The sequence below is a fragment of the Pezoporus occidentalis genome, unplaced genomic scaffold (assembly GCF_034315485.1).
Source record: "Pezoporus occidentalis ecotype Australia unplaced genomic scaffold, CSIRO_AGI_Poc_V1 ctg36, whole genome shotgun sequence".
Lineage (NCBI taxonomy): Eukaryota > Metazoa > Chordata > Aves > Psittaciformes > Psittacidae > Pezoporus > Pezoporus occidentalis.
The window spans coordinates 1,718,233-1,732,973 of record NW_026915591.1 but is presented as its reverse complement, the minus strand read 5'-3'; positions in this window follow the sequence as shown (position 1 = coordinate 1,732,973).

The window sequence follows — 14,741 nt, the reverse complement described above, 5'->3', positions numbered from 1 at the left end:
CGTTAGGTGCCAAACTTCTGGTTTCAGATTGAAAACATAGATCTGGGGGGTATTTTCAACCTACCATTACTGTGTTTGCCCCAGATTTCTAGGTCATTCTAGCAGAAGTGAGATCTCTCACAAAATTTTATGGAGGAGTGAATAAAATGCATTTCTTGCAGACATCAATGACACTGCTGACTTTGAGAAAGAACTGAAATACAGTTTGTAGTGGCATTACAAATGTTTTTTGAGATGTCTTGCAAGCATGGAGAGGACCTTGGATAACTGAGGCAATATTACCATGCACACAGATGTCAGAGAAGGAAGACTGTAGAAGCGGTCAAGGAGGTACAGTAAAGAATGGGCAGTTAATGCACTGCAAGTTTTAAGTGGATTAGTCATGAGAAAGGAGCTGAGATGTGCTATGAGGAGTCAGACCAAAGGAAATGATGCTGTGTAGCTGCACACAGTAACTGCTGCAGCGAACCACACAGGCAGCTGGCAGGCCAAGAAGAAACTGGCATTCAGGCAAGCAAAGACAGTGACTGGACAGGAGATATTTAATGCACTGCACACACAAAGGTCAGGAAGGGTTGGCTGTAGGTTCAAGAGTGAAAGAGGAGAAATGAATGAGGAAATGAGGTGGCATGGGTTTGCTGGCCAAGTCCACAGGAGTAGGCATCCAAGAGAGGTTAGGATTCATGTTGAACAGGGTGAGTTATCAACTATCAGGTAGGAGGAGATGAAGCGATACAATACTAGATGTAAGTAGATGAATTCAGTAAAAAAAACGGCACCAGAATCACTTTTTCCTATATACAAGCTAATATTAGACTTTGTCTCAATGGGTGATTTACTCTTTGCTGGTAGTTCTGACAGAAATAAACCTTTATGTCCTGAAAACAGCATTACAAACAAGTAAGTTAAGATTCCTTAATCCATCCCCGCAGCTGCTGGGTATTGTGTTGGAGTGTGACTTTGTCAGTTGCTAAATTTTTGAAGAATGCGAAGAATTGGTTTGCAAAGGGACAGACAAAATAGGTTTAACCTTGAGAGGGCATGACTGATCTGTGAATTAAACTCGAAGTGAGTAAAGCTCATAGAAATAGTCTGACAGAAATACTGCCAACTGTAAGCACAATGCAGCAATCAGGAAATGTATTCTCAGACGGTAATGAGATAAACATGAACTCTCCCTACTAACAATGAGACGCCAGTCCTGGCTGAATGTTTCAGGCACACAAAGCCACTTCTGCTTTAAAAGACTCATTTTGCTTCCTAAGCTTAACACAAACTGGCACTGTCTGAACGAGCATTAGGGTAAGAAGAATGAAGTTAGGAAAGAGGATTTGTCGAGGCTGCTGCGGATGTAAACCACTCCACACTTAGTACTTAGGGTAATGACCCATCTTAGGGAAGAGATAATTACTTCTTGCTGCTTTTGGGGGTACCTGAGTTACAAGTGGCAGAATGGCCCGAAGAACAGACCTGCAAAATCTAGCCCAGGAGATCCGAATTGCTGTGAAATAGCACTGCCCTGTCTGCAACAATATCATAGCCACTTTGGCACAGACACCACCTTACTAGCACTGCTGCTGCAAGGAAACTGTCAAACATGATTCATCTCCTTTCCATCCAGACCTGGAAAATGAAGTCCAAGGGTGAGGCTTAACAGTAAGAAAAAAATGCTAATCCACAGTTTGCTTGAGGCACATCTAGCCGTTTGAGACAACACTATTCTGCTGAAAAAGGCCTGCAGCTGTGATAGATTCAACCCAGAAGGGAAATACTGAAAGGCCTACAGCCACTAGAAGAGCTGGAGCTTCTTAAAAATTAGTAGTGAGCATCTCTAACATACAGGTATTGCACCCAAAAAAAAAGGTAATTCCAATAAACATAAATCTATAGAAAAACTAAAGGTTCAGTTCAGAGTCTTGATCTTAACCTGATTTTATGCAATATGGACAAACAGTCTGTATAACAGTTGGAATACATTTACTAAAATTCCTGGTTTACATGTTTATATATGTGGTACCTCAGAAAAATTAATTTCTCAAACCTTACATTCTGAGCAAAATGTTTTGAAAGAAAAACTCAGAAGGAAAAATGTAAAGGCAAGTAGAAGTTAAGACTCTCTGTGATAAAGAGAAGGACAGCTTTGAAGAAAATGCATCCTGACCCAATGGTGCAAGGATAGCCATAACAGAAAATAAAAGAAGTGATAAGGTAAACCAGTTTGTCTCATACCTGTCCCAGTCTAAGCAGTGCAAATAGTGAGTCAGGAGTCGTACTCTACAGTGTCAGTAAGTTGTGTGTTGCAATGATTAAGAACTGCTTAACACACCTGACAGCCAGGAAGAATCCACCTGCAATAGGAACATTCTTGGGGAGTTCCCTGAAAACTTAAGAGTTGTTATATATTCAGTGATATCTGGGAAAAAAAAAATTATACATCTAAAATGGGTGCGGAGAAGAATAAAAACACCATTGCAAGCCCAGGCTATGGAATTCCTTAGTCACGGTCCTTAGGAAAGTAAGGACACTGCTTTCTTAAGGCTACCATATCTTTGCTCTGGAAGGGTGTGTTTGACAAGCATAGCTCCTAGTAATAATGGTTAAGCATCACTAATTAAGAAAAAAGTGGATTGCTTTCTGTCAATACCAAATATGTTCCACAATCAGAACCTGAGAAAAGCAGTTGATTAAAAAGTGTCAATTTAAGACAAAAAAAAAACAACAGGGATCAAAACCAGGGCCTGAAAACAACAGCCACCACATAAACTTACAACTGACCATGGTTGACTAACATGCCTGAAATAATGTAAACATGGGTTTAATTAACATAAAAATCAGCCTAAACACAGAGAAAACTTACCAGATAAAGCAGACTTTTACTTGACATTAACATCTTGGTAACTCCCTGGTTCCTCCCAAGTTTTGAGCCCTTCTGACACCTACAAGGCAAGGCAATACGTGGTTGAGTGTGAAAATATATGGCACCCTCTAAATGACACCTGACAAGATTAGTATTCCTCTCTGCTTAACACTTCACCCTGTCTCAGAAGAAAGTTGATCTGGAAAACTGCCTGATCAACACCTGCAGAACCAGTACCATAGGGAAGTTACCCATATGGGCAAAGCAACTATTATTATAAATAATCATTGATACCATAGAATCATAGAATAGCTAGGGTTGGAAAGGACCTTAAGATCATCGAGTTCCAACCCCCCTGCCATGGGCAGGGACATTTCACACTAAACCATGTCACCCAAGGCTCTGTCCAACCTGGCCTGGAACACTGCCAGGGATGGAGCATTCACAACTTCCCTGGGCAACCCATTCCAGTGCCTCACCACCCTTACAGTAAAGAACTTCCTCCTTATATCCAATCTAAACTTCCCCTTCTTAAGTTTGAACCCGTTACCCCTTGTCCTACCACTACAGTCCCTAATGAAGAGTCCCTCCCCAGCATCCCTATAGGCCCCTTTCAGATACTGGAAGGCTGCTATGAGGTCTCCACGCAGCCTTCTCTTCTCCAGGCTGAACAGCCCCAACTTCCTCAGCCTGTCTTCATACAGGAGGTGCTCCAGTCCCCTGATCATCCTCGTGGCCCTCCTCTGGACTTGTTCCAACAGTTCCATGTCCTTTTTATGTTGAGGACACCAGAACTGCACACAATACTCCAGGTGAGGTCTCACAAGAGCAGAGTAGAGGGGCAGGATGACCTCCTTCGACCTGCTGGTCACGCTCCTTTTGATGCAGCCCAGGATACGGTTGGCTTTCTGGGCTGCAAGCACACACTGAAGCCGGCTCATGTTCACACACTGCAGCCGGCTCATGTTCATCTGTTTTGTCATCAACCAACACAGCCCCCAAGTCCATCAGCGACAAAGATCAAGACAGGTCCCAACACTGATCCCTCACCATTGATGTCTCTCCATTGACAACAACTCTTTGCGTGCGGCCATCCAGCCAGTTCTTTATCCACCGAGTGGTCCATCCATCAAATTGATGTTGCTCCAGTTTAGAGAGAAGGATGTCGTGTGGGACAGTGTCGAACGCTTTACACAAGTCCAGGTAGATGACATCAACTGCTCTACCCCTGTCCATCAGTTCTGTAGCCCCATCATAGAAGGCCACCAAATTGGTCAGGCAGGATTTCCCCTTAGTGAAGCCATGCTGGCTGTCACCAAGCACCTTGTTGTTTTTCATGTGCCTTAGCATGCCTTCCAGGAGAATCTGCTCCAAGATTTTGCCAGGCACAGAGGGGAGACTGACTGGTCTCACCAGTGTCATTGATACAGAAATTTTATATGATCACTGAGACATGACATGTGTGCTTCTGTGGATATGTGTATCAAAACTGACACATGGGTTCCCTGATGTCTATTAGAGGTTGCCAACAGTACAACAGTACAACAGTACAGCAGCTTTTGCTCAAGGGCAGTAACATGACAGGTATCCATGATACTCATAATGCCTGAAAAATAGTAAGCACTACTCTTCTGTCAAATTTGCTATAAACAGCCAGGGACCTTGGCAGAAATAGGAAGAATTAAGGTGAATAAACTGATAGACTGATATGCAATACACATTTTTGTTTTTGTTCTTTGGAAAGACTGGACAGAAATGCTGTAAGAGACAAAACGTGAGATGTTTACCTGAGATGACAACATTGTGTTTCACCTTATATTTTTAAAGGCCTGGAATGCAAGCTTTAAACATCGTAGCACTTCACTCTTGCACTTTTTGCCTTTATCAAACCTATGCTAAAGAACTGATTGTGGACATTGCACACTACTGGTAACATGTTTCTCAGTTTTCACAGACCCTTTTGAAAGTGTGTATACCTTTACATCAACCTTTACAATGTTTTTTTCCCTGTTAAACTGTTCATTTGTGGTGACCATGCTGATTACATTCAGCCCAATGCAATTCAAGAATTCAAATCCAATGGAGTTCGCTAAACATTGATGTGGATGAGAACTGGGCTCTCTAATTGTACACCAGGTTATTGCTTGGAGATCTGCTGAGTTCATTGCAATGTGAAAAAGATTCACCAAGAAATGTAGGTGCTATGTGAGCTATATGTGACTGACATTAACCAATTTAACTGAAAGCATTTCCATGTTCCATAGCTTTCCCTTAATGGTCTTTTGAAAGGACATTTTAGGCTTTTATGACAGACTAGTGGGCAATTACACACCTCCATTAATCATCTCCTCTGGGCTCAGAATGTGAAGATGAAGCTTCTTAATCAAAACTACAGAAGTTCAAAAGTACATTACCATAATTCATTAATTTCCCTATTGTTCATGTCCAGTGCACTAGATAAAAGCCACCTCATTCTGACATGTATCACCAGCAGTGCTAATGCTCCGTTTCCAGCAGTATCTTGGTGATGAGTGAAGTTTACAGATCAGACAAAGCTGGAAATGAAGTCTCTGGAAAAAAAGCTACCGTCTCTTCCTATGAATCCTGTTAGAACAAACCCATAGAACTATTGAACTAATCAAAACCCAGCCAGGAAAACAAATATAATGATAGTCCCAAATCCCAGAGAGGCACTAGGCCAAACCAAACCTCAGCACAGCACAGAGCCAGACAGAAACAGGCAAGAAGTTTCAGCAGCAGACAGAGCTAAATCTTCCAGCCTGGTCTCTTTTTTAGCCTCTGGACAAATGTGGATCTCAGTCAACACTCTGAGTCCTCAGACTCTTTCCAATTTAAGTGCATCATCCTGTTGCCACTGATTTTAACAAGCACCTCATGGGTGCACTCATTCCATGTCACAGGTCCAGTAGAGCTTCAGAGACACAAGGCCATAAAGAAAAGCAGGTCTCTGAGAAACAACCCCTACAACCATTCAGAGACAGCTTAGGTGAGCAGAGGTTTGCCAGCTTGCTGTTGTCTATCTTGAGTCACCAACTCGGCAGCCACTGAAGAATTACCAGGGGAGGGAAACAAGAACAGCTGGAGATGTCAAAGCTCCGTCTTTCACTTATGAGCATCACTGCCAGGGCCATATCACAGATTAACTGAAAGAGCACCATGGTGCTCTTTTCAGTTTTATGGTGTTATTGCTACACACCTCTGCTTTTCTTCAAGCATGCTTTATATGCAGCTGTCTTTGTAAGTTATGTCTACTTTAATTAGGTTAGACAGATAAATCCTGATAAAAACAAAATGCTTTTGCCATTTAAAAACCAGACATTTTGCCGCTTTCAAAACAGACAGTACTATATTAAGATCTGACAGTCTAACAAGAAAAGTTTCATATTTGACAGCACTTCATACTGTATTTGATTCTGACAATGTCTGCTATATCCTCATATGCTCAAAGGTCAAATAGGTAAATCATGGCCCAATATAATAATTTCTTGCTTTGCTGGCGGCTGGCATGTCGCAAACAGTCATTGAAATCCAGCTGTTTAAACCACTGATCATCTATTTAAGTTGAAACCTAGTAGTGAAATGACTAAAAGGTATGTTTTTCAGTGTAGGATGCCAAACTGTACCCTAGGGATTCCCACTCAGGACTATGAACCCCTTCGATATGTAAAGAATACAACATACAGATGTTGCTTTGTAAGGAAAATGCATTACAAATTACTCACAGATTAAGCTGGAAAGATAATAAAATATTGGGTTGGACCCTAAACATAACGCTAGAAAATTAAAGTTAAGGCTTGCCTTTTTAATTAACACCAGTGATGACTAGATGAAGTGAGCAAATGCCCTGCAGGCTCCAAGTTGTATGGAACTGAATGTCTGAACTCATGGCCCTTCAGCATCACTGAAAAGCACCACAAGCTATAGTTAAATTTACAAGAGTTAGCAATAGCCAAACCTCCACTGACATTGAAAGAGAAAAACTATGTTGGTCTATACTCCTTTTGGAAAACCCTCCCCAGATTGACCCCAGGGTGATGAAAAGTCATAGGTACTAATACAAACCTGAAGGCTGTAGTCCTAAATTATCTAGTTATCAACTTTACTGCTTTTGGGTGCTATTCTCTACACATCCTGGAGAACCATGGTGGAGCTAGCAGTGTCTCTAAAGACACTGGCGACAGTGACAGCTTCTCTAACATCACAGTTTCAGTCTTTTTCAACTGAGAAATCACCTTTTCTCTTTTTTTTTTTTTTAATCCAAGGAGCCACCATGTTGACAGATTGATTAAGATTTGCTAACTCATTCTTTTCCCCCATTTTAGTTGTTTTATTGCATACGCAGGACTGCACCCATGCAAAGGTTTCCCAAATCTCTTTCTAATACATAAGGAAGAGGCAGTGACTCTATACAGAGCAACAAAGATTATGCCCACCCAGTCTCTCTGCTTGACCCCAGGGCAATGCTGGAATGAGGAGGATTCTCCATATCACAGGAATGCAGGAACTTCAAACCATGACCCTGATACTCCTCACTCTACTCACCACCTGCCAGAGCTTTGTCGGTATGTGGAGGAGCTGTTTTACCTGGGCACAACTCCCAAACCTGCGCTCGCTGCCGCCATGTCTGGGGAGCTGCATCAGTCATGGCAGGTGCACAGCTTGGAGAGGCCATGGCTTTCTGACTGGTGGCTACCACTGACCCCTGGTTGAAGTGGCAGGGCTCCAGTGCCCTTCCTGCAGACCCTGCTGCGCAAACTGCCGTACCATGCCCCATTTGCCTGCCCTGTCAGCAGCGCTCCTGGTCACTGGTGCTCCCTAGAGGCTCCTTTTGCATGTGAGGGGGGAGCTTGGCTGCCATTGCTCCTGGTCAAAGAGCTACAGGCTGCTGGCAGGTCTCTCTGCTCCGCTGAGGTTCTGGCTCAGGAAACCCTGCTGTGCACAGTGCTGGAGCTCCACTGCTCCAGGGCAATAGGAGCAAAGCATTTTCCTGGATGTAGATATATTTGACATGTTCAAAAATTACTTGTTTCCCTAATTTCTTAAGCATGTGCTCATCCCTGCAGGGAGATAAATGTTTTTGCCTTTTTTTTTTTGTTTGTTTGCACTTCATTGTAGCACCCTGTATTATAAAACTTCACTTTTTTCTGAGATGTGTTTGGGTTATAAACCCCACATTTTTCCTCAGCATCCCTTCTTCTCTGCATGCATGGGTCAGAGCAGTGCACTTCATGCAAGCTACCTTCTTCCGTGGTTTACAAAACATCAGTCCACTTCCATTACAGGGTGCCAAAACAGTACATACCTCGCTTCTCAGCATCATACTGATGTTTACTGCAGTCTGTACTAAACACCTCTCCTGTATGCTTTTGTTATTCTCCAGACAAAGAAAGTGAAGTTGCACTGATTAATTTCCACTTTTCCTTAGATTAGAGTCTAGGTAAAGAGGTGGGTTTTTTCCTCAGGATGGCATGTTTTAGTTAAGTAATAATAATGGATAGTCTCAGAGGAGAAAAGGCAGTATCTGAAATGATGTCATGAAATGACAACTATACCAGGAAAGGGTAGTTCCTTGCCCTTGAAAGCAAAAAATAAAATCCTTTCAATTTCCCCAGTAGCAGAATAGCATCTTTTGGATGATGCTGGTCTGTTTCTAACCAAATTCGTTTGTACACAGACTAGACAGCCTTAGAAAAACTGTCTCTACTTAACATGAAGGGGTTGGGTTTTACTGCATGTGCCTTAGAGTTTAATTGTATGCTCACATTCTGGTCACAAATATTGCAGCACGAATTTATTCAGTTTTTCTCTGGAGCTGATGGATGCATCATTGTAAGATAGACAGGAAGCAAACAGGGATCACACATTCTTTCTGAAGCTTGTATCTATAAAAGCTTTCTAGAGGTCAGCCAGCTAATACACACACAATAGTAGATGATATGAATAGGATAAGTTTACTGCAGGAAGAGGAAATGAGTTCACATCACTCCTGTTAGTACTGACCGGTTTCCCATACAGACACAGCAGATTTGTCCCATCTCCTCACAGATCCCTATTTTACTTTTGGTGACAGCAACAGGACTTCCATCATTGACTGCAGCAGGAAGAGAATTAAATCAATGCAGTTTAGTGAAAAGCTGTACTATCTCATCATGTTTCTTAGAAGAAGGAAGATTTCCATCATTCAAGGAAGTATAAGTGCACTCAAGGTAAAAAAATAATAAAATACTCTCTTTTTTTTAAACTTAGCTGTGGTAGAAATCCATGGAGTTTATTTCTGAGATGAAAACAGAATCCCCTTCTACAGAGGGACAAGCTCTGTTCCAGACTAACACACATCTTTTTTCTACATATCCTCTGCTTTAAGCACCTGATTGATTTTGGGTCATTACTGACTTGCTATGTCCAGATCTTTCACACCCTCACATAGCAGAGGAGAGGACGTCTTTCTTCTAAAAGAGACAGGTGAGAGGCACAACCCGACCTGACCAGGGATCCCACAGAATAGTGGGTAAAGAGGGTATGAGCTCTGGAGGGCAGGAGGAGTTTGCTCAAACAAAACAACTGGAGCCTACATGATCTCCACATCAGAGGCATGTCATTTGGAGCTGCAGTGGAGTTGGCAATAAGGAACAAGAGTTGCCTCTTGAGAAAGAAGGAAGAGTTTAGGACAGGATGAAAGATGGTCTCTGGTAAGAGGAAGTAAAGGAAAACCGAATAACAAAGGGCACGTGCCAGGTTGGGGCAAGGAGGAGTGAGGAGGTGCCTAATCACTGAGATGCTTAAGGAAGAGTGAGTGGAATGGAAAACCTAAGGACTGGGGAGCCCAGGGGGACTGGGTGAGGGCTACCTCATGGCCCTCTCTCCCCAGGACATACCTGCTCTCATATCTCTGCAGAGCAGGTATGTCCTTCCTGCATCACTCACACTCCCATCCCACTGGCATGGGAATGCAAGAAGCCTTTCTCGTCACCTGCCCAGTTCTCTTTTTGCAGGCAAAAAAAATAACCACCCAATGCTGCAAAGAGACATTTCCAGACAGTAAGATGTTACTCGGAAGACGTATTAGCATGAACAAACTGATGAGGATAACGGATGGGAATGACAGAATTCAAACACAGGGAAAACAGTTCAAGCCTACAGTAAAGGAAAATAGATTTCAAAGCTGTGTTTTGGGGACTCCAACCACTGCCAAGTCAGGCAGAACAGATGAAAACCAGTCAATATGGAAGTAAATTCACACAATTTTAACTGACTCCTAGTATTTCCATAGCAAGCTTGAAATCACTGTCCCTAAGCCTTACCTGTATTTTGCACATCCTGGCTATTGAAAGATTGTTGTAAGGGAAATACTTCCCTTTCATCTGATTTTTCTGTTTCTGTTCTGTTCAATAAAGCACAGGGATATAATACTTATCATAATTCTGCCTTGCAGCTATCCAGCCATAATGAATGAAGGCTGGTCAGTCAGCCATCCCACAAAACTAAGCTTATGCAGAAACCACAGTTTAAGCATTGGAAATTGAGTTGTTATTTATTACTGCAGGATCTGTACTTCTTGCTTCATTCTCCCTGCTGCAATAATGACACAGCCAAATCAGGGTGTACTACATCAGTGACTAATCAAAGCCAACTCAAAAAAAACAAAAACCAAAAAAAAAACCCAACAACCAACCAAAGATTATGACATTAAATGGCTTATTTATAGGTTCTGTTACTCTAGACAATGAATCCAAGCATTTACATTTAATTATTAGATGTCAAATCCCAATAATAGATAGGATATTGTTCCATTAAGTTAGATACCGCATACATTTCATTGCCAACAATTTGAAACAATTTGGTAATTTAGAAGAGAAAGCAGTTTAATGATGGTGGATTCAGCAGGGACATAAATTAGGCTTAATTAATAGGGGAGAAAAAAAAGGGGGTGTGGTGTGTCTTAACAATCTAATTTAGTTGGTCTCTTTTTCCTCGGCACTGAATTCATAAACCAAAGGATAGACTCTATACATACCTGATACCTGATGCAAGATAGCATGCTATGACTGCTAAGGCCCCTTCTTGATTTGGTCAAGTTTGAAGCACTTGATATAAACCAGGCGGCTGCTGTTGGAACAGCATTGCTTATAATTCAAGCAAGAAGCCTAATGTCCCTTTATGGTAAGGTTTCCTAAGGAAATAAATTCAGTGTTATTACGCCACCACATGCACCCGACTGCTGGCAGTTCTCCTCTCCTCTCTGCAGTTCTGTCCCAGTTAAGTTCAGCCATGTGTCAGAGGAGCCAGTGCCTCAGGCTCCTGCAACATGTACCTACAAAGCTGTACAACTGCTTGATCTTCATTACTAAAGTGCATTTGGACTGCATAGAAAGTTACCAACACATGCTCACTGCAACAAAATCAGACAAAAATTCACAGAAAACAGAAGTCAAAAAAGTTGAAAGTTGATGGACAGGAAAGTTGATGCCTCAGGACAAGCAGCCACCTCTGCTCTCCCAAATTCTGCCAAAAACCTACAAACCAGCAACAATACTCTTAGCCTGTCTAAGCTGTATTAGCAGAATCAAAAAGGCTTACATGGCCTGTGAGGATCTGGTCTTTGCAGATACCAACCAGAGATACCCCTAAATTAAGACATTACATCTCTAGGAGCTTTGGGGGATGACTGCACATCGATTTCCACACAGAGGGCAGCTTGAGGGATGAGCGCTGAAGGTTCTGCTTACATGGACCAGGAGCAATGAAGGGGGACTTATATGGACCTTCTCTGGAAGCATAGCTCTTGAAAGCAGCTCCTTTTTCCTCTCTGGTTTACAGTGTTGCACATAACCAAACTTACCATCAGCAGAATTAGCTCTACTGCAAGAGAAAACAAAAATAGGTCAGGTGGGGGAAGATCCCTGTCTGATCTTACAATAGGGTGTCAAATCAAAGCCCTTGGCTCCTATATCTTTAGCTGTTCTGCTGCATTTATTGCAGAGGCATTTCTAAATATTGGAGCAAATTTATAGATTTCAACATTTTCAAAGTACTTTACCAACAAACTGAATAATCAAACAGATAGCAATGGGATTTGAAGTAGGGGAGGGGCCTTTTAATGATTCATGTTGGAAGATTTAGGGGGTTTAATAGATTGAAGGTCACTATGGAAATAAAACTGAAAAGAAGCTTCTACACAGTTTCTGCTAAAGCAGAGTTACATCGTGAAGTCCGGTGAGAACACAGCTCCACAGGACCTCTCAATAAATCTCTGCTCTTTAGCTAACTGCATGGAAAAGCATTTGCTTGGATAAGGCTAAAACACCCCACTGGTCCACTATCACCAATCCTGCCCCCTCATGACAATTTTGGAATTAAACCAAATGAAACAGGAGATTTTGCTGAAATTGCAGCACCTTGGTGCAGGAGGCCAGCATCTGTCAGCAGCATGCGGAGAAGAGGGGCAGCAGCGTGAAGCACCACGGTACAGTAGCAAATATTCTTCCCATTGTATTCCTCAGTGTAATTTTTGTCTGGCCAGAACTGATGTTTGAAATGTGGTGCATAATCACCAACCATGACAATTACTGCCTGATGAGTGTCACGGACAGCAAATTGTAATAACATCCCTGTGCATTTGTGAAATAATCTGTGGACTAATAAGCTAAATACCACTCTTTGAATTCCACATTTCCTTGCTCCAGAAATCAAGAGTGCGTTTTGTCAAGTTTCAGTTTACTTTGAGATCTGTCAACTGGCCTGCTGCCTCCCAGCTGCCTGAAACAGAAAGCTATATAATGCAGACACCCATTATGGTCGGAGATAGTTAAGTACACAGTGATTTTCCACTTACGCACATTATCTACATAGTTGAAGTAGCATCTAGAAAAGCATAGGAGTTACCACATAGCCTTAGTGATGACAGATGAGCATAAGCTGTGGTCCTACTCAGTACATTTTGCAGAATTAATACTAAAGGATACCCAAAAATTGAGCTGTACTGTTTAACCAATTTCCTTACACAGCTAAGCCATGTCCGCTTCACCAGAAGGTGAAGATTCAAAATTGATCTGAGCCTGCTCAATTCGAAAAAGATTTACAGGTAACCCCTGCCTTTTGTTGCTGGAAGTCTCCACACATCCCTCTACAAACACACGGTCTTTTCTTCCGTGCTCTCAGGGCAGTTACACTTGAGCTTCAATCTGCTTTGGCTGCCAGGTTGGCATATCGCGTATCCTCAGTGTGCTGCTCCACGAGCAAGATGCTCTACAAATACTGCCGCTTGGGTTGCTGCTTTCTCTGTCAGTGAAGTGCAAGGCTCTGTACACAAGAAAAAGCTTGTCCCAGGTGGTGACAAACTAAGAATTTCAAAAACAAGATTCAGAAGCTGTACAAAAGATCCCTTATCCCTTTCTCATTCTCTTTTTGGAAAACCTTCCCGAATTCAGGGGTAACACAAGACAAATTCCCAGACGTTTTCAAGTGTGTATCAAAGGTATAAGACTGTCCAGCAACACAAAAATACACATTTCTTTAAATGCATCACAAGCTGTCCATCCTTCTTGAGCAATCCCAAGCTTCCCATACCTTCAGTGATTTGGGGGGTGGGGGGGGGGGTGGGGGGGTAGGGATAAATACTGAAGAGACAAAACGAAAGGGGGGAGAGAGTAACACAAACAGAATAATAGTATGACAATTTTTCATCTGATGCAGACTTCCAGAAAAGCCTGCAGTCACTACTCACAGTCAATACACTTTAAGATATTTACTAACAAATTCAGGATTGGCTTCGGCATTTAATCTTTAAAACCACAGACAACTCCAAACTCATAATGCAAGACCTTGTATCAGTTTCTAGTTTAATACCCAAGCTATTGCTTTACTGTACACTGAAGCAATAATTGAGCACAGATTTGGCAACAGCCTTTACCTGCAAACAAAACTACTTTTGTAAGTCATAGACTTGTGATCTGGGGTCCAAACAATGCAAGATAAAACTAGGCACTCTGCTATTATATGAGAAACCAAAACATTCCTGAGAAGATGACAATGAAAAACTAGCAAAGCAATTATCATTACCAAAAGTAGAAAAGTAACTTTTTAATTCCCATCTTTTAAAGGTTGTTTTCTAACTTTCAAGTACTGAATACAAATTCTACCCTGAAGGCCTATTTACTGCATGCTCTCAGTTTAACTTCTTTGGAAAATACTTGCCTTGCAATAAGAGAGAAGTGAGGTTGTTAAGTGATCTGAATATTGTCTTACAAATATTTGAAGTGATTTGTGACAATGAGCTCTTCTAACAAGGCACATAAGATGTGCAACTGCTGAAAATCTAATTTGGAAAAACTCAAAATGGAAAGAATTTTTAAGAATTAGGCTACTGGAATAATCCACATAGGAAACCGATATTTAAAAATAAGAGGTAAATGTTAAATACATCTTGTCCCCAGTTTTATTGCAGCATCCATATCTGCCGCAATTCTAGTAAAACAATTTTTAAACCAGCATTGACCCTTACCAGGCCCTATCTGGTTCTTCCAGAGGGTGTTTTCCACATACATGACCACCTTAAGCCTCTCTCTTTGCTTTCAAACTGCAAGACAGAGTAGTTCCAGGACTTAAAACAGCAGGATGATACTATAAAAGAACAAGTTCCTTCACCAGCTGTGAAGTGTAAGGCTCAAAGGTTTTATAAAGAACATTGTGTGGCTCTAAATCCTCTCTTCTGTATCCACTGTCCTTTACCTTCCTCAAAGGCGTGGTTGTGTGCAGTATGAGGATGCTCATCATCATGAAAGACCTTAAAAAAAAAAAAACCAACTTTGTGAAATGAGTATTTGCTATGGTAAATCTGGCAGAAACTTAAATTGCCACCTCATTG